Source organism: Peromyscus eremicus, chromosome X (assembly GCF_949786415.1).
Source record: "Peromyscus eremicus chromosome X, PerEre_H2_v1, whole genome shotgun sequence".
In the NCBI taxonomy this organism is placed as follows: Eukaryota; Metazoa; Chordata; class Mammalia; order Rodentia; family Cricetidae; genus Peromyscus; species Peromyscus eremicus.
The window spans coordinates 17185224-17206709 of record NC_081439.1 but is presented as its reverse complement, the minus strand read 5'-3'; positions in this window follow the sequence as shown (position 1 = coordinate 17206709).

Genomic DNA, 21486 nt, shown 5'->3' with positions numbered 1-21486 from the left:
GACAGGATTTCTCTGTGTAACAGCCTTAGCAGTACTGGAACTCATTTTGTAGACTGGGCTGACTTCGAACTCACAGAGACCCACCTGCTTCTGCCTCCCAAGTGCTGGGATTTGGAAATTTTTAAAAGATTCTTTTTTCATTTCAGAACAGTTTTATATCTGAGAAATACTGCAAAAAAATAGAGAAGTCTTGAATACCTCACAGCCAGTTTTCCTTATTATTTATATTTCACATTAGTCAATTAAAGAACCAATATCATCACATTACAATTATCCAAAAGTCTGTATCTTATTCAGGTTTCCTTAGTTTTAACCTATGGTCCTTTTCTATCTCAAGTTCTCATCCAGAATACCACACTCATTTAATCATCATGTCTGTCTCCTTAGGTTCCTCTTGGTTATGGCACTTTCTCAGAGTTTCCTTGTTTTTGATGCGATGAAGTTGTCAACACTTGAGGAATACTTTGTAGAATGTCCTCTGACTGAGAATTATCTGTTATTTTCTACTTATTACAGAGGGTTATAGGTTTGAGGGAGGAAGGCCACAAATGTAACATGCCATTTTCCTTTCATCATGTCAAAGGTAGTAGATACTATCAATATGACATCACTGTAGATCTTAACTTTGATCACCTGGTCTATCAGGTTTCTCTGCCCTAAAGTTACTCTTTCTCCCTTGTCCTATACTCTGCAGAGAAGCCAAGTGCAGCCTGTGCTTTAAAAAAATGAGAAATTATGCTCCTTTTACTTGAGAGGAAAGAGCCTACATAAATTAATTGGAATTCTATTGCACAAGAACTCTCCTTGTTCCATAATAGATTTCAGGATACTGGAACTGACAGCCTTTACCTATGGTAAGTGAAAATAAAGGAGTAAAGATGGTGTTAGGTTGCTGTGGGATCCTTGACAAGGCCCCTTCCCTTTCTGGGCCTCCTCTTTGCTATGGTTGGAATGCTAGATCTTAGAAATAGCTCTACATGTTCTTGATAAATGTTTTGGAGAAAAGATATAGATTTTGATGATTCTGATTTTGACCTTGACTCACCTTGTCAGAGTAAGGTAAACAGGATTGAGACTTAGAAGGGAGGACTGCCTTAGCCAGGCATGGTGCGGCTCACTGCTAAGTACTCAGATGGCCAAGGCAGCAAGATTGCTTTTAAGCCCGGAATTCAAGACCAGCCTGAGCAACACAGCAACATTCCATTTTTCTGTAGTCCTCAAAAGGAAAAACTAGCTATTGAAAAAGAAAGGGGACTGGGCAGTGGTGGCGCACACCTTTAATCCCAGCACTCGGAAGGCAGAGGCAGGTGGATCTCTGAGTTCAAGGCCAGCCTGGTCTACAGAGTGAATTCCAGGACAGCCAGGGCTACACAGAGGGACCCTGTCTCGAAACCCTCTCCCCCCCCCCAAAAAAAAAGAAAGAGGAGCCGGGCAGTGGTGGCACACACCTTTAATCCCAGAATTCGGGAGGCAGAGGTAGGCGGATCTTTGGGGGAGGGGGGTTCAAGGCCAGCCTGGTCTACAAGAGTTCCAGGATAGCCAGAGCTGTCAAAAAAAAGGTAATGCAGTATCTCAAGACTAGAGTTTATAGAACAGAATCTTTTTTTTTTTTTTTTTTTTTGGTTTTTCGAGACAGGGTTTCTCTGTGTAGCTTTGCGCCTTTCCTGGAACTCACTTGGTAGCCCAGGCTGGCCTCGAACTCACAAAGATCCGCCTGGCTCTGCCTCCCGAGTGCTGGGATTAAAGGCGTGCGCCACCACCGCCCGGCTATAGAACAGAATCTTAACCAAGGCACCTTGTGGAGAATAAGGATATATATCCTGAACTATCTGAAGCCAGTCCCCGGTGAGCACGTATGTGTGAAGGTTAAGGGAGAAGAGGAGGTCTCAGGGCCTGGAGTGGACCAGAAAGGAAGTCAGCCTGGCAAGAAAAGCTCAGTCAGTGTAACAGGGAGCAAGCCTGGTTGGTTCCCCTTGCCTCAATGTATCAAAATGATGTAATTCCCTCATCCTCTCTAGCAGGTCTCAATCCTCCCAATTACTATTTTAGCCTAATTATTCTGGGGAAATCAGCCCAGGGCTAACAACCTGCCCAAGATTCCAGGACAGAGACTAGCCTTGAAGCTAGTCTTTGAAGTCTAGTCTTCATGTTCTCCCCCAAACAAACCTTCCATTCTTCATTCTGGCATTTCAGGCTCTTCTTGATCCACCCTATCCAAAAGGGACCCTGGTCTTCTGGGACACTCTTAGGAGCCCATTATGGAAGTTTAATATGGTTGGCCAGAGTGCTCATGCCCTGAGCTCAAGTGCTTCACCCAGAGTGACATCCTGTTATCAGTACTCTCCTTTCTCAATCCCACTCTTCAAAAAGAAGGTTAGAATGCTTTTAATGTCAAATCTAGCTCTAACATATAGCATACAGCAAGCATCAGAGAACATGGGCATCATTAGCTGGGACTATAAACAGAAACCAGAAGAATGAATAATGATGGGTTAAAACTACTTGTTTTTGTAGACTTCACATTTTACAGCCCTCTACAACAAAGGATCCTGCAGTTGGGTGGGAGGTTCCCAAGATCTCCTGGTGTCACATGGAAGCACCATTCACTTTTGCAGACAGAATCAGATTGGCAGGGACAAAACTAGATTCAGGAATGTCGCTCCTTAGGTAACCCAAAAAGCCAGCATTTGTTCACTCAATTGTTCATTTAATACATTGTCATTGAGTACTTACTATGTGCCTCATACTAGACTAGGAATATAACAAGGAAAGAAAAGAAAACAATCTCTGGCCTATTGGAGCTCAGAGATCAAGCTCAATTTTTTGTGTCATTGATCTCTTTTGTGGCCTAGTGAAACCTATAGCCCTTTTCTCACAAAAATATCTTTTAAAATCAGAAAAAAATCTAGAATTAGAAAGAAAGCCAAAAATTGAAATAGTAAAATACAGAAAAAAAAATACGTGCTAGAGTAATATGTGTGTTGCCCATTAATCTATTAAACTGTAAAATGTTGTGGCTTAATGACTACAATGATTATCATGATTTTAGGTTTATTTTATTTTTATTTATGTGTGTATATTGGTGTGTGTTCCCATGCATACACTTATGTATGCTAGGCAAAGGTGTGGCACATGTGCTCAGGTTCCCATGAAGGCCAGAAAAAGGGTTTCTGATCCCTGGAGTCACAGGCAAGTGACATTCATGCTGGCAACCAAACTCAGGTCCTCTACAAGAGCAGCAAGCTCTTAACCACTGAGTTGTCTCTCTGGCTCCCGATTATCATGATTTTAACCACTAATTATAAATTTCAGAGGTTATATATTTGAGATATCTGCAACTTTATATGATGGACAAATCTCTGATTACTACTGGTGACAATTGCCAATATTACTATTACTGTCATGGTGAATTACACTTTTTTTTAATTGTTTTTTTGAAAACAGGATTTCTCTGTGTAGCCCTGGCTGTCCTGGAACTCGCTCTGGCCTTGAACTCACAGAGATCCACCTGCCTCTGCCTACATTCTTTATTGAAAACATGCTAAATGTTGCAAAACAGGGAGGGAAAGCAAAGATGTAAATTAATTCCCATCCAAGTCATTCCTCCCTGCCCCCCAAACCCTACCCCCAGACTCTCCTGAAGGATCTGTGCTACCCAAATTAAAAAACTTGCTTATAGAAGGAGCCTTCCTGTTCTTCCTTCCTTCTTAAACAGCTTCCCTTTAGAAGACAGAGGGCTGGGGTTTATTCTGGGTAATTGCTGCTCAATTTCAGGCCAGTTAAGTTTGCCTCTTTTGGAAGGCAGCTATGCTCACCACTATACCACCAACGCCTCGCCAAGTTTGCCTCTTTAGGCCATAGCTTATTCTACTTAAACACTGACTGACTACTTATACACCTAATTAAAAATTACATAGACTCTGCCGGGTATAGTGGCTCACACCTTTAATCCCAGGCAGAGGCAGGCCTGGTTTACATGGCGAGTTCTAGGTCAGCCAGGGCTACCAAGTAGGATTACCTTTTCTCCATGGATGGCATTAGGAACAATGCTTACCTGGAATGAGAGATACCTGGCTCAGAAACTCCTACAAGTGGGTGTGGAGCTATAGGAAACTGGGAGCAGAGTCCTAGAGTCTCTTAGCAAAGCGGTGTGAGGGCAAAGTGGCTACAGAAAGAAAGAAGACGTCAGGAAAGTAGGAAATCTATTCAGTGATTTGTGCTTAGCCTGGTTTCGGGTTTCCTGCATGTTCACAAGCGACCCCCGGAAGACCAGTCGAATGGTGATCCTTTCCTGGCCAGGGTTGTTAACGGAAGGGCTTGGCTCATAAGCCAATCACACCTTCGAGAGGGTGGAGTTTTCATCGGTGCTTCTATCTCCAGCCAATCTGAGGGAAGGCAAAAGGGCACTCCTCCAATGGGAGCTGAGGAGCCCGCGGTAGTGATGGAGCCCCGCTATCCTGCCATCGCTCCGCCGATCGTCGCGTGAAGCATCCGTGTGTCTGCGAGATCTTGCTGTGGGCCAGGTATCCATTCTCCTGCGGCAGCTGTAGAACCTACGGAGGCTAGAGGTATCCCGCAACAAGCAGTAAAGATGGGGTGGTGGGTAAGAGAGCGGCGGGAGGGGAGAGAACAGCCCAGAACGCGTGTGGGGAGGGACCTGGCGGGCTTTTACCTGGGCGGCCTTTCAACTCTAGGTCCATGGGTGGTGGAGGATCATTTGCGTAGCAAAAAAAGAGAAGGCGAGTGCTCCTGCAGCCCCTCCAGACGGCACCCAGGTGAGTACCCTTGAACCCACCACCGGTGCCCACCCTCTGTGGACCTCCCTATCCCAGCCTCTGGGGAAAAGATTCCGTGCAGGTCTGCTGCTCACGTGATTGTCTGTGTTCCAGTCTCGACTCCATATCTGCCTCTACCCAACATTCTCTCTCTCTCTCTCTCCTCTGTCTCTGTCTCTTGTCTCTCTCAATCGACATACTAAGACATCCCAGACTCAGGATACCTAATCCTGACCTGACCACTTAAAACCAGCTATGAAACTTTGAACTATTCACTTTACTCATCTGGGCATCAGTTTCATCATCGCTTAAATGGAGGTCTGTCTCTACCTGAGCCAATGCACATGCTTGGTCCCTAGAAGTTTTTTCAATAAATAACGATGATCGTGATTGAGAAGAATATTAATTCTCTTAGTCTGACTTTTTTATCACTCTTGTCTCTGACCCTCTCTCCTAATGGATCTTTTTGAATGCTTCTATCCTCTCTTATCTTTCCACACTGAACCTATCTCTTTCCCATCTCTAATGTGGTTAGAGGTGCACTATTTATAACCAGTGAGAGTGGCCCAAGGGTAGGGCACAAAACTGGAGCCTGGCCTTGGGCTGCTTCTAAGTCTCATTGGGGAAAGAGCCCTCTTTGTTCCTCAGCCTTCTCTGTTAAACAGGTAGAGACACCAAGGATGGGGAGAAAATAAGATTACAAACTACTTTTTGGTGGTGGTACATGCCTGAATTCACAGCATGCAGGAGGATCGCCACAAGTTCAAGGCCAGCCTGAGCTACATAGTGAGTTCAAAATAAATCTGGGCTACAGTGTAAAACACTGTCTGTACCCCACCCCCACCCCGCACACACACACAAAACACTTTTTAATAGCCCTTATGTAATGTTGATCACCATAGTCCAGGGATCTTCTAATTATGTCTCCATGTAGCCCTGAACATCTTTTCTGTCCTCATCCAGGAGTTCTTCTAGATCAAACCTTTGGAAACTCACTGTCAAGTACCACCAGATCCCATCCCCATTCCTATCCTAACTTTTGAACATTATTGTCATACCTTTGTTATTCTGACACCCATTGATCCAATAGTCTCTTTCTGTAATGTATAGTTCGAAATACCTCCTTCACGATTTTAAAATGAAGAGCATAGAAAGTAGCCTCTACATGGACAGTCCCTTCAAAGCTAATGTAACGCTTCACTTGTGATATCAGAGAGAAAATTTTATTTTTGGTTGTTGTTTCGAAGCAGGGTTTCTCTGTGTAAAAGCCCTGGTTGTCCTGGAACTCACTTTCTAGACCAGGCTGGCCTTGAACTACAGAGACCTGCCTGCCTCTACCTTCTGAGTGCTGGGATCAAAGGTGTGCGCCACCACACTGGGCTGAAGAAAAATTTATAATAAAATAGTATGCATTTCAATACATAAATACTTGGATTATGGCTACACTAGAAGAAATAATGAAATAATCTTACACGTAAATACATGCTTGTGACCCTTGCATGTGACAGCTACATGTATATTGAGTGGTAACTCAGAAACCACAGGTAGGATACAGTTCTATTTCCCTAAATGATGAGTAATTCTTCATAAAGTTCTAAACAAAAGAATGTGTAAATGTCTCTCATTGTTTATGGTTGTTAGATTTCGAGAAAAAAATGAATATAAATGAATCTCCTTGATCCCTCGCCTCTCTAGCCTTACCTCCTACTACTCTGCTTCCTTACTCCACTTCACCTACAACGGCCTCCTTAGTGTTACTTGAATGTATTAGGCACACTTATGCCTAGGTGGTTTTATGTTATAACTTTCCCTGTCTTCAGAATACTCTTCCCCAAATATCCACAGGTTTCATGCCTTCACTTTCTTTTTGTTTGTTTGTTTGTTTGTTTGTGTTTGTTTGTTTGTTTTTCGAGACAGGGTTTCTCTATGTAGCTGTGCACCTTTCCTGGAACTCACTCTGTAGCCCAGGCTGGCCTCGAACTCACAGAGATCTACCTGCCTCTGCCTCCTGAGTGCTGGGAATAAAGGCGTGCGCCGCCGCCGCCGCCGCCGCCGCCGCCACCGCCGCCACCACCACCACCACCACCACCACCACCACCACCACCACCACCACCGCCCGGCGCCTTCACTTTCTTCAGGTTTCTATTTAGTTGCTATTTTCTTGTTGAGGTCTACCATGACCATCCTGCTTAAAACTCATCCTGGTCCCTACACCAACCCAGCTTTATCGTTCCCATTTCATCACACCACCTTCTTATGTAGTACAGTTCTGTGTTGCTTAACAAAGGGATATATTCTGAGAAAAGTTATCATTAGATAATTTTGTCATTGTGCAAAATATAGAGTGCTTACTCAAACTGAGACCTTTGTGACATCACCAAGCAATATGATTTTGTGGGACGGCCATCATTTAAGCAGGCTGACTAAAACGTCATTATACAGTGTGTGACTGTATGTTCTTTACTTCTATTGTGTTTGTAGTTTATTGTCTAACTCTCCACCCAATTTTAAGCTCTAGAAAAGGGAAAGGATTTTGTCTTTTTTCCCCTCCTGGTAGGTCTGTAGTACCTAAATCATTACTTGGCACATGATAGACTTTCTTAAATAAATGTTGGTCAAATGGATAAATTATAAATGAATAAGCAGATTTTTTAACCTAAATAATGGTTTGGTAGGGCAGTCTAAAGTTGTATGGGCTATGGTACAATTCTTTGTTATGTGGGGCTGTCTTGTGCACTGCAGAATATTGGGCATCTCCAGTAGATGCCCACTAAGTGTCATGAATGCCCCCCAATGGCACTCAAAAATGCCCCCCAAACACTCTTTGACTTGCACAGTGATCTGGCTTTTCCCCCGAATATTCTTGCCTGCCTTTACAGCCTCCTCATACTCTGCTAGTAAGGAGTGGGCGTGGTTACCCTTGGTTCTGGTTGTCCTTTCCATAGATTTTCTTTTTTTCCTGTTTAACCCTGGTTTTGTTTTGTGATTATTTTCAGTGCTGGAGAGTGAACACATGGTCTCTCACATGCTAAACAAACACTCCACCACTGCGCTATTTCCAAGCCCTGTTTTCAGAATTTTTTTAAGTATTTTTTAGATGTATTCATTTTTTTATGTGTATGAGTGTTTTGCCTTTATGTATATACAGGGACCATGTGCGAGCCTGGTGTGAAAAGAGGTCAGAAGAGAGTATCAGTTTCCCAGATCTGGAGTTATGGATGGTTGTGAGTCACCATATAGGTTCTGGGAACTGAACCTAGGTCCTCTGGAGGAGCAACAAGTGCTCTCAACTTCTGAGCCATATCTCCAGTCCTGTGTTTTCATATTTTTTAAAAAAGACTTCTTTTTTATGTGTTTTGCCAGCATGTGCATGCAGTGCCCACAGAGGCCAGAAGAGGGCATAGTATCCTCTGGAACAGGAGTTGACTGGGTGGGTTATAAGAGCAACAAGTGCTCTTAGCCACTGAGCCATCTCTCCAGTCTGTGTTTTCAGAATTTTTAAACTTTCAAATTTTTAAACCTTTTTGGAAGAGTTCAAATGTATACTTAGTCAAATTACCTAAATGTTGAGAAGTTATATAACTATAGTTTACCTGTCAAAATTAATAGAGAATATTGTCATTTAGGTGCGCTTCCTTATCGGGAACAGTTCTTTTAGTCTTTCTTGTCTTTCATTACTTTGATTTTTGTTTTTTAAAACAGGGTTTCTCTGCATAACCCTGGCTGTCCTGGAACTCACTCCGTAAACCAGGCTGGCCTCAAACTCACAGAGATCCGCCTGCCTCTGCCTCCTGAGTGCTGGGATGTAAGGCGTGCGCTACCACACTCAGCTGACTTTGATATTTTTGAAGTATCCTGGGCAGTTATTTTATAGCATTCAAGTTTGTGTAAGTTCCATTGTGGTTATATTAGTTTTAAGTTCTGCATTTGGGGCATGAATACCAGAAGAGATGTTATGTGTTCATTATGTTCCATCAGGAGGGACATGATAACATTTTGCCTCGGTATTCATTCTTTTGCTTTGACTACTTGTTCATTGTGATGCCTGCCAAGTTTCTTTACTATAGTTACATTTATATGCTGCATCACAATGTTTTGGTCAACGATAAAAGTATGACACTGGTTCCATAAGATTAATTATCTAGTGACATCAGACATTAATATGTATAAATACATTCTGATAAAAATGACCTTTTTCTTAGAATGTGTCTCTGTTGTTAGCAACTCATAACTGTACTTATAGTGCATTTATTTATCTATCCATTTATTAATCGTATATATGGGTACACACATACCACAGCACATGTGTGGAGGTCAAAGGACAACTTGTGGGAATCACTTCTTTTTCTTCCTTACCCCATGTGTGCTCTGGGGACCAAACTCGGGTTATCAGGAGTTTGGTAAAAATTTGCCTGCCAAGCCCTCTTGCTGGCCCCAAATTTTGTATGCATGCATGTGTGTGTGCCTGTCTGTGTGTTGGTTGCTAAGGATGGAATCCAGGAATGCTGAGCAATGCCCTAAACCTGTAGTTTTTCTTCTGTATAATTAATAAGTGATTTAAGTGGTATTAAGATACTCTTTCAAATCTTAAACCATCCACTGTCCCTCTGTGTTGGTTGTAAATATACATAAGCCACTCAGCGTTCCTAGAAGAATATGACCACATGGCTCTCACTTCCCTCGCTCTCTGCCTGATGCTGGGCATCGAATCCAGGGCCTTGCACCTTCTAGTCAGAGGCCTTTCTACAGTGCTAGTCACTGTCGCCCACTTTTTAAAAATACCCTTCTCGTCTAACTGTAGGTGCTTTTAATACTTGTATTAAAACATGGTCTTTCTCATATTCTCATCTCTCAGTTCTGTGACCCACCCTTCTGTCACCCAGAATGACAATTTCACATCTTCTCTCTTCTGAAATTTCCATGCTTTGATCCTCATGCTCAGGCTTTCTGCTTACATGAAAATTTCAAGCTCTCAGAATAAAATGTCCATCACTCATGAGGCTGAGACATGAGAACCATCAGTACCAGGCAAGACTGGGCTATATAGCAAGAACCTGTCTCACAAAGGAGGAGAGAAGGAGGTCCGTAGATTCCCGCCATCCTCCTCATATCATGTGAATTCATTTACCTTGCCTTCTCTATTATTATGGATTAATCTTTTTTGCTGTCATTAAAATCTAATCTTTCCACTTCGATAAAAAAAAAAAAAGTTCCAGCCGGGCAGTGGTGGCGCACGCCTTTAATCCCAGCACTCGGGAGGCAGAGCCAGGCGGATCTCTGTGAGTTCGAGGCCAGCCTGGGCTACAGAGTGAGATCCAGGAAAGGCACAAATCTATACAGAGAAACCCTGTCTCGAAAAACCAAAAAAAAAAAAAAAAGTTCCATATTCACTTTGTGTTTTTTTCCCAAGACAGGCTCTCCCTATACAGCTCTGGCTATCCTGGAACTCACAGAGATCCATCTCTGTACCTCCCAAGTGCTGGGATTAAAGGTGTGCGCCACTATGCCCAGTGAAAGCCCCTTATCCTCTTGAAGACATCGCTTCGCCAGTTCTCTCTCCTCTATAAAACAAGTTATCATCAACACCCAAATGTTATATCATTGCTTCCCATTTTTCTGTCTCATATTTCTGGTGCTGGGAATTGAACCGTCTCACATGCTAAACACACACATTACCACTAAGCTACACCCCTGCCCACTCCCATCTTTCTTGTTACAATTTGCTGAGATGTATTTTACATACCATACAACGTACCCCTTTGAGGGGTATTCAGTGGTTGTAGTGTATTCATGATGAGATGCAGCCATCACCATGATCAGTTTTGAACCCTTTTATCCTTAGCTCATGCTAAAGATGCTTCATACTTTTTTTTTTTTTTTTTTTTAAGATTTATTTATTTATTATGTATACAGCATGTATGACCGCAGGCCAGAAGAAGGCACTAGATCTTGATACAGGTGGTTGTGAGCCACCATGTGGTTGCTGGGAATTGAACTCAGGACCTCTGGAAGAGCAGTCAGTGCTCTTAACCTCTGAGCCATCTCTCCAGCCCCCGATGCTTCATACTTAGTAGTAGTCACTTCCCAGTATTTTCCTCCCTACCCCCCAGAGAAGCACTAATACACTTTTGCTCTCTGTCTATAGAAGAGATTTAATTTTTTAAATTAAATTACTTAAATTAAATTAAATTAATTAAAGAGAAGTAATTTTTTAATTTTTTTAATTTTTTATTTTTATGTGCATTGGTGTTTGGCTTACATGTATGTCTGTGTGAGGGAGTCAGATCCACTGGAACTTGCTTTGGAGTTTGACTTGTTCTCGTTTTTTCTAAGACCCTGAGATGTGTCATTAAATAATATATTTGACATCTCTCTGATTTATAGCACTCATAGCTGTACACTTCCCTCTTAGAACTTTTTCTATATCCTAAGGGTTCTGGTAAGTTACGTTGGGCGGGGGGAGTTGTACATGTGACTGCATGTGCCTGTAAAGGTCAAGGACATCAAATGACCCAGGAACTAGGGTCACATATAGTTGGGAGCCTCATAATGTGGTTTCTGAGAACAAACTCAGGCCCTCTATGGGAGCAGTACCTAGGTTTTTGTTGTTGTTTATTTGTTGTTGAGACAGGGTCTTCCTGTGTGTCTCTTGCTGGCTTGAAACTGGCTCTTGTTGGGCTCCCAGATCTGCCTGCCTCTGCCTCCTGAGTGCTGGGATCAAAGGCACACACCATCATATGCCCCGTGCCCATGCAGTACCTGCTCTTAGCTGCTAAGCTATCTTTCCAACTTCTTTTTTTTTTTTTAAAGATTTATTTATTTATTATGTATACAGAAGAGGGCGCCAGATCTCATTGCAGATGGTTGTAAGCCACCATGTGGGTGCTGGGAATTGAACTCGGGACCTCTGGAAGAGCAGTTGGTGCTCTTAGCCTCTGAGCCATCTCTCCAGCCCCTCTTTCCAACTTCTAAAATAAAAATCAATCTTTAAAAAAATTTTAAGGCTTTTTAAAAACGTTTTCTTTTATGTGAATGCCTGTGTGTGTGTGTGTGTGTGTGTGTGTGTGTGTGTGTGTGTGTGTGTGTGTACAGGTGTGCCTTGTCCCGGATCCCTGGAACTGGAGTTTAAAGTGGTCGTGAGCTTCTTTGTAGGTGCTGGAAACTAAACCCGGGCCCTCTGTAGCTTTGCACCTTTCCTGGAACTCACTTGGTAGCCCAGGCTGGCCTTGAACTCACAGAGATCCGCCTGGCTCTGCCTCCCAAGTGCTGGGATTAAAGGCGTGCGCCACCACCGCCCGGCAACAGCAGCAAGTGTTCTTAAATGCATCTCTACAGCCACGCTCCTTAAACAGATTTTTTTAAAGAAGTTGTTGTGATTCTTTTATACTTGTTAAGACTTGCTTTGTAGCCTAAAAGGTGTTCTAGTGTAGAGAAGATTCCTAAGAAGAATGTGTGTTCTGCATATATTGAATAGACTATTTATTGTTAGGTCCATTTGATCTATGGTTAATTTAGTCCTGAAGTTCGTTGGTTGATTTTTAGTTTGGATGACTTAGCTAAAAATGAAAGTGAGTAATGATATCACCCACTATTATTATATCAGGACCTATCTGACCTTTATGCCCATCAGTGTTTGTTTTATGAAATTGAGAAAGAACCCCAACAATATATGTTAATATATTTACCAGTATTACATCTTTGTGGTGGTTTGAATGAGAATGGCCCCCATAGGCTCATGTTTAAATGCTTGGTCCCAAGTTAGTGGGAGTGTTTGGGAAGGATCAGTATGTATGGCCTTGTTGGAGGCTTTGAGGTTTCAAAAGCCCACATCAGGCCCAGTCTGTCTCTCTCTGCCTGCTGCCTGTGAATCAGGCTGTAAAGCTCTCCGCTACTGCTCCCACAATGCTGATAATGGACTGAACCTCTGAACCTGTAAGCCAGCCCCCAGTTAAATGCTTTCTTTTATAAGAGTTGCCGTGGTCGTAGCGTCTCTTCACAGCAGTAGAACAGTGACTAAGACAGTCTTCTTGTTGAATTGTTCCTTTTATTAATATGCAGTGGCCTTCTCTATTTTTCTGACTAATTTTGATTTGAGATCGACTTTATCAAAGTTAAAATAGCTATGCCAACTTTTTTCAGCTTCCATTTGCTTTACAAATTGACTTTCTTGCTTTGGCTCTCAGTCTTCGGTGTCTTTGCCAATGACACCAGATACTTGGATCTTGGGGTTGGGGAGGGTGGTTTTGGTTTTCTGTTTTATTTTGTTTTTAATTCAGTGAGCTAATTTTCTGCTTTTAATTGGAAAACTGAGATAATTTCTATTTAAGGTTATTTTCTAATTCTTATCATTTTGTTGTTGTTGTTGTTTTTCTTCTGGCTGCTTGAATTATTCTTTGTTCTTTTCTGTTTTCCTGGTTGTTGTTATTAGGGGCTTCCTAGTTCTGTGTTGGACATAGGATTCTTTTCTAGTTCTTTGTTCTCATGAAACTTATTCTCTGCTGTGCTTTCTCATTGGCTGCATTTCTTCCTCCTCTGTGTTTAAGATTCTTTTATCATCTTCTGCAAGTTCTGGCACAGGGGTTATGAATTGCTTTCGTTTGTGTTTGTATTGAAACAACCTCCTTTCTGTTTCAGTTTTAACAGATAACTTTGATGGATTGGCAGGTACTTAGTCTCACAGACTGAAATGCATACACTATTCTATACTTCCCTGGCTTTTAGAGTCGATAAGTGGTTTGATGTTATTCTAATGTATTTCCATTTGTGAGTGAGTTGAGTTTGAGTTTTCTCTTATAGCTCCTTTGTTTTGTATTTTTCACTTTTTTTTTTGAGAACAGGTTCTCATTGTAACACAGGCCATCCTTGAACTCACTATGTAGCCAAGGATATCCTTGAACACCTGAACCTACTATATCAGCTTCCCAATTATTGGGATTACAGAAGTGAGCCACAACATTCACTTCTAATTTTCTTCAGGAAGGGCTTAGTCATATTAGATACGACTTTTACGGGCTAGGAAGTTGGCTCGATGGATGCAGGCACTTGTTGCTATGCCTGATGGCCTGAGTTCAATCTCTGAGACTCACATGTTGTCATCTGACCTCCACGTGTGTTATATGGCATGCCCACAAGCAAACACACACTAAGTATAACATTTTCAAAAATTAAAGATGTTTTTAAATATGCCACTGGATTTGACTAGATGGTGATATATTGTATTTTTTGCATTTGTTCACAGGCTATATGTACAGTTTTCTCCTGATGGCTTTATCACATTTTAGTTTCAGAGGCATTTTTTTTCCTTTAGGATGATTTGGTAACTGTTTCTTCTTCCTTAAGTTTTGCAAAAGATTTGTGTAAAATTGTGTGATAGTTAATATCAGTTGTTGACTTGACAGGACCTAGAATCCCCTGGGAGACAAGCCTCTGCTCATGCCTGTGAGAGCTCATCTAGACTGGGTTAACTGAGGTAGGAGGGCCCACTTGGATATGGGCAGTGCCATCCCATGCACTGGGATTTGGAAGGAATGAAAAAGAGAACGTGAACTTAATGCAAGCGTTCACTACTCTCTACTTTCTCACTGTGGCTGTGATAGAAACAACTGCCTCCTGCTTCTGTCCCTGCCATGCTTTTCCCCACCATGGTGAACTGTACCCTTGAACCGTGAGCCAAAATAGACGTTTCCTTCCCTAAGTTCCTCTGCTCAGGCGTTTTGTTGTAGCAAGGACGGTAACTAATACAGACTGCTATTTGTTGGTTTTCTATGTGTCTGTCTTTTGTTCTTCTATTCTTCAATTTCTCTTTTGTGTTAAATATATTCTGTCTACTATAACCTTTTAATTCCTTTGTAAATATGTTTTTAGTTAAGTTTTCAGTGATTGCTCTAGCAACTTGAAACAATCTACTTTAGGTGTGTATAAAAACTTTGGTGCTAAGGGAGAAAGTTGGTAGGCTTAAAAAGAACCTCCACTGTATACATAGCAAGATGCTGTCAAGGGAGGGAGGGAGGGAGGGAGGGAGGGAGGGGCTTTTCTGCACTGTAGGCTTGATCTCTTCCATGTCTGTTGTTGTATTGTCATAAGAACTGTCAATAGGGGCCTGGAGAGATGGCTCAGTGGTTAAGAGCACCTACTGCTCTTGCACAGGACATGGGTTCAATTCCCAGCAACCACATGGCACCTCACAACTGTCTGTAACTGCAGTTCCAGGGGACCTGACACCCATGGCAAAACACCAATATATATATAATAAAAAATTTAAAAACTGTCAATAGTTTTAATAGTACTCCTTAATGCAGGTTTTTTGGGGGTTTTTTGGGGGTTTTTTTTTGGTTTTTTTGAGACAGGGTTTCTCTGTGTAGCTTTGCGCCTTTCCTGGAACTCACTTGGTAGCCCAGGCTGGCCTCGAACTTACAGAGATTCGCCTGGCTCTGCCTCCCAAGTGCTGGGATTAAAGGTGTGCGCCACCACTGCCCGGCCTAATGCAGTTATTTTTAAACAGAATAAAAAAAAATACTTTGCTTCATAAAATCTGTGTAGTTATCTTCAAGTTAATATTTAACCCTTTAATCCCAACATGAATTAGTGTTTCTTGTAAATCTGGTAGCAACGAGTTTTTTGTTTTGTTTATCTTAATTTTTTTCATTTTCATAGGACAGTAATGCTAGCTATAGAATTCTAAGTTGATGGTATTTTTCTTTTACCATTTTGAAGTTGCCAGCATACCATCTTCTGGCCTCGTGGTTTTTGAGAGGCAATTGTTAGTAAGTCATTTTCATTTTTTATTTTGTTAAAAAAAAAATATCACTTAGTCAAGACTTACTACAAGACCTAAAAAACTTTCAGACTAGGGGCGAGAGGAGGAAAGACAGGGGAATCCATGGCTGATATATAAAATTAAATTAATTATAAATTTTTTTAAAAAAATTTTAAAAAGGAAAAAACTTTCAGACTAATCATAATGATAAAAAAAAGGATAGGGGATATGCTTTTTTAAAAATGTTTATTCTTCTCTCATATAATACATCCCGATCATGGTTTCCTCTCCCTCTACTCCTCCCAGCCCCACTCCCAACCACCCTGCTTCCAGATCCACTCCTCCTGGATATGTAGGTACTTGTATGAAAATTTTGAAAAGACAGTGGAATTGCTATAATTAATATAATAGATTAAATAATATAAACAACACACTTAATAGAGTGTAAAGTGGCAGCAAACTATCAAAGAACTACACACTAAATGAAAATAATTGGCAACAAGCTACTCACACGAAACAAACAGATCCGTTTGTGTGCTTTCTAGGTTTGCTTTTAACTTTTCGTCATAAAGCTACTGATATTTGAGGCTTTTTTCAAGTATGAGGTTTCTAATATTAAGGGGTTGGGGATTTAGCTCAGTGGTAGAGCACTTGCCTAGCAAGCACAAGGCCCTGAGTTTGATCCTCAGCTCTGGAGAAATAGAGAGAGAGAGAGAGGTTTCTAACATTAATAATATTTTCAGGACTAGGGATGCAGGTCAGGGGTGAAGTGATAGAGCACTTGCCTGGCAGTCATAAGCTGCAGGTTCTGTCCCAAGCACTGCAAAAAGGTCCACATATAGATCTTTGAAATTACCTTCTACCTGAAAAATAAGAAAATAAGGCTTAGTGGGTAAAGACAATTGCCCCCGGTGACCTGGGTCTGACACACACACACACACACACACACACACACACACACACACACACAGAGAGAGAGAGAGAGAGAGAGAGGGAGGGAGAGAGAGAGAGAGAGAGAGAAATTTAAAAATGACCTTCTACATACTTCAGCGTCTCCCTCCCACTGCCCCTCTAACAACACATCTGTTGCTGAAATGAACAGTGATGTGGGGTGCTAACTAGTGGGGAGACAAAGCAAACCCTTAAATTTCTAAAATGTCGAGTTTCAGCCAATAGAAGTGAGAGGATTTAAGTGACCAGACATTACAGTTTGTAGTGGGAAAATGCAAACTGAAGATTATTTAACTAAAACTTCATACCTTCCTCTCAAGCAACAAGTATTCTCAAGACTAGCACTAAGTTATAGTTAATTCACTCTGCATATACAGTTACAGCCGCTTAGATTTCCTCTGAAACATACAACACCATTAAATAGTACCTTCGGTTTCACATTTAATTTGTTATTAAATAGTTTCCTTGCTGGGCAGTGGTGGTGCACGCCTTTAATCCCAGCACTCGGGAGGCAGAGGCAGGCGGATCTCTGTGAGTTCGAGGCCAGCCTGGTCTACAAAGTGAGATCCAGGAAAGGCACCAAAACTACACAGAGAAACCCTGTCTCAAAAAACAAAAACAGGGGCTGGAGAGATGGCTCAGTGGTTAAGAGCACCCACTGCTCTTCCAGAGGACCTGAGTTCAATTCCCAGCAACCACATGGTGGCTCACAACCACTTGTAACGAGATCTGGTGCCCTCTTCTGGCCTGCAGGGACACATGCAGGCAGAATATTGTATACATAATAAATAAATAAATCTTAAAAAAAAAAAAAAAGTTTCCTTAAGGGGAGAAACAAATCTTTGCCACGTTTCAGGATTCTTTGTGAGTGCTGGGAACTGCACCGGGGTCTTCTGCAAGAGCATTAAACACTTAAGACCCCAGCCATCTCTCCAGCCCCAGGGCTGATGATGTTTTATTGATCTTCTGTCTGGCAATAGTTTTCAAAGTCTAATTAACTTAAATAACAAAACTACCCCTGCTGATTCAGTTTCCATCTTTTCACTTTTAGTCTGTATGTGTCTTAAAGATTGAGTATCTTTATTAGCAGCACGTATTTGGGTATAGTTTGTTTTAATCCATTTAGCCTTTGAGTTGGAAACTTTAATCTACTTAAATTCAAGTTAATTATAAGAGGCTTTTTTTTTTGTAGCTCCAGTTTCTTTTAATTTTAGAATTTATTCTTCTCTCATATATTACATCCTCACTGCAGTTTTCCCTCCCTCGTCCCCTCTTCACATCCCCCCATCCACTCCTCCTCTGTTTCTCTTCAGAAAAGGGCGAGCCTCCCAGGGATATCAGCCAGCCATGGTATATCAAGTTGCAGTGAGACTAGGCACCTCTCCTCTTATTAAAGCTGGACAAGGCCGGCGGTGGTGGCACACGCCTTTAATTCTAGCACTGGAAGGCAGAGCCAGGCGGATCTCCGTGAGTTCAAGGCCAGCCTGGGCTACCAAGTGAGTTCCAGGAAAGGCACAAAGCTACACAGGGAAACCCTGTCTCGAAAAATGGAAAAAAAAAAAAAAAAAGCTGGACAAGGCAAACCTAGTAGGAGGAAAGGGTCCCAAAAGCAGGCAACAGAGTCAGAGACAGCCCCTGCTCCCACTGTTAGGGGTCCCACAAGAAGACCAAGCTACACAGCTGTAGCATATATGTAGAGGGCCTAGGTCGGTCCCACATAGGCTCCCTGACTGTCGGTTTAGTCTCTGTGAGCCCCTATTGAGTCCAGGTTAGTTGATTCTGTGGATTTTCTCTTTCTCTTTTTCTTTTTTTTCAGATTGATTTATTATATATATAGTGTTCCTCCTGCATGTATGCCTGCACGCCAGAAGAGGGCACCAGATCTCATTCTAGATGGTTGTGAGCCACCATGTGATTGCTGGGAATTGAACTCAAAACCTTTGGAAGAGCAGCCAGTGCTCTTAACCTCTGAGCCACCTCACCAGTCCTGATTCTGTGGGTTCTCTGTACTTGACCCCATCAGAGGCTATTATGAGCTGATAGCAACTTTGATTGGATTACATAACTATACTTTTATTTCATTCTCACTACATCTCAAGTTTTTGATGTCACAGCATACATGTTTTGTATTGCATGCTTGTTAAATTGTTGCGCTATTTTTTTTTAGTATTTTGTCTGTTAATAGTCATGGTAAAGGTATGAGCTTGAAGAACACCCTTTAGCATTTCTTAAGAGACAGTTGAGGATGACTGACTTCCTCAGCTTTTGTTTGTCTGGTGAAGTCTCGTGTCTCTTCATCTGTGAAGAACAGCTTTACCAGGTACAAGCTTTTGACTGGGAAGATTTGGTTTGGTTTACTTCAGCAGATTGACTAGACCCTCTCACTCGTTCCTGGCCTCTAAGATCCCAGCCGAGGAATCTGATGCCAACCTTATTGCAACTCTGTGTTGCTTGCTTCTTTTCTGCCACTTTCGGGGTTCTTTGTTCTTGGTTTTTGATGGTTAACTCTGTCTTTCTGAAGTCCTCTTTGCATTGAATCCGATTGAATCTCTTGGACTTTCCCATACTTGGATAGTTACATCTTTTGTAAAAGTCAAAGCATTTTCTCTTCTTTCTTTCAGTTCTCTGTCCCTTTGTCTTTCTCTTCTCTGTCCTGTATTTACACTCTTTTGATGTCCCATAAGCGTCTTCATTTCCATTCTTTTATTCTACTCTGACTATATATTCTCAATAGAGTGCCTTTGAGTTCACAGATTATTTCCTCTTTTGGGTTCTTTTGATGCTCTGTATTACATTTTCCACTTCAATGATTGCATTGCAATTTTTGTTTGACTTTTTTAAAAAATAATTTCAGTGTCCTTGTTAATTTTTCCTTTTGGCCACTTAGTGTTGTCTTGCTAACATTGAATTGTTTTCCTCTGTATTTTCATTGGCTCTCAATGAGCTTTTTAATAATTATATTGACCCCTTTTCAGCCGGTCCTAAATCTCTTCTTTACAGTTGGTTACTGGTGCTTTCCTTGGCTCCTTTAGCACTCTTTCTCTGATTGTTCTTGATCCCTGTGGCTGTGCCTTTGTGTCTGTACATTTGAAGAAGTGGGACCTTATTTCCATCTTTCTAAAGTGGCTTTTTCTGTGGCAGCCCATCACTGGTCAGTATGTTCTATAGACAAGCTTAGTGTGGCAAAGTTTGTTCCTGATACCTGGATTACCAGTAGGTGGCCCTCATGCCTGGGTGTGTGTTATTAGGCCTAGAACCCTGCCTACAACAGTGTTGATCTATTGATTGAGTCCAAAGCAATAGGCCTAGAGCTTATGTCCCTGGGTATCTTCAAGCAGTAGCTTGAGGTCTAGGTCCACAGAGTCCACTAGGTACTGGGTGAGCCTTGAGCTTGAGTCCTCAGAAGCTAGCCAGGATTTGAGATGGTGTCTGATCTGTTGACTTGTGCCTAAATCCCAAGTCAGTGAGATCTAGCCTAGCACTAGGACAGTCTTACAATCTGAACCATGGGGCTGGGGAATCTAGATTCTGGATCTATAAGACCTATAGCTTGCGTCTACGGTGATTGGCCAGCTACCACTGCATACTGGGGTAAGCATGGATCCTGTCTATGCTGGAGAAGACTTAGAATCTGAATTCCATGGAGCCTGAAACCATGGGGGCTAGCTTAGATCCTGGGTAGGCCTGGTACTGGGGCAAGCATGGGCCATGGATCTGTGGGGTTCAGCCCAGCATTGAGGTCTGCTGGGATATACCTGGATCTTCATTCTGCTAGAATAGCCTAGACTGTGGGTCTTATAGAATATAGAGATATAAGGGTCAGCCCATCACTAGGCAGGCCTAGAACGTGTGTCTGTGGTACCAGCTTGGTAACTACAGCCAAGAGTGCTGACCTTAGGTTGAGGCAGGCCTGAGACTACAAAGGCTGGCCTATTGCTGGAGTGGGCCTGAAGTGTGGGACCCAGGCTCACTGGGGCACAATTGGCTATGAAGTAAGCTTACAGCCTGAGCATGTGAGGTCTGACCTGGTGCTTAAACAGGTTTGATACTTGGGCCATTCTGGAGCCTGTGACCACTTGAGTTCTCCTGGTGTTGGGTTGGTTCTGAACCCATCAGGAACCAGTAGCCTGAAGCCTTGGGGACTATGGTGCCAAGATGGGCCTTGAGGCTATCATCAGGTACTGACCTAGAGTTTGGGACTGTGTTAGATGCCCAGAATGGGACTTTACTAGAATCAGCTCAAGTTGGGTGTCAAAAACAAGATTAAGCGGGGTGGTGGTAGCGCACGCCTTTAATCCCAGCACTCGGGAGGCAGAGCCAGGTGGATCTCTGTGAGTTCGAGGCCAGCCTGGTCTCCAAAGTGAGTTCCAGGAAAGGCGCAAATCTACACAGAGAAACCCTGTCTCAAAAAAAAAAAAAAAAAACAAGGCTAGTGACTGGGTTTGGGGGATGAGTGATAGAGAACCGTCCTTACTGAATGTGTCTTCAATGTGTCGTCTTATTTCTCTGCTACACCAGGTACTGTAACCTGCCACCTGCTTTCCTTAGCTTGAATAATAGCATTTTCATGTAAGGGGGGACAAATGCTAGAAAGTCCCACTCTGCCATCTTGCTGACATCTGGATTCTCTAGATTTTGTTCTGATTTATTTTGTTTTGGTTTATGTTACTGCTGTTATATGTGACTATTTTTGGTTGTTGCTATGTATTTATTGAATTCTGGGGACTAATTCTATGGATTTTGTATTCTCTGTACTATATTATGTGGCTCCTGAGTTTTCTTTTAACATTTTTTAAGTTCTCGTTTTTTATTTTTAAGCCTGGATTCCTAAGGATCAGGCCTAGGTGAATACATTTTGTAATCAGCCAATAATTGCTGAGAAAATCTTAAATATTTACCTATATGTTTTTCACTTTTTATTGTGAAGATCTGTGTATGAAAACATACCTACAGATTTCAGATAGTTTACAAGACCACCTAAGTTTTCATTTTCTATTTGTGCAG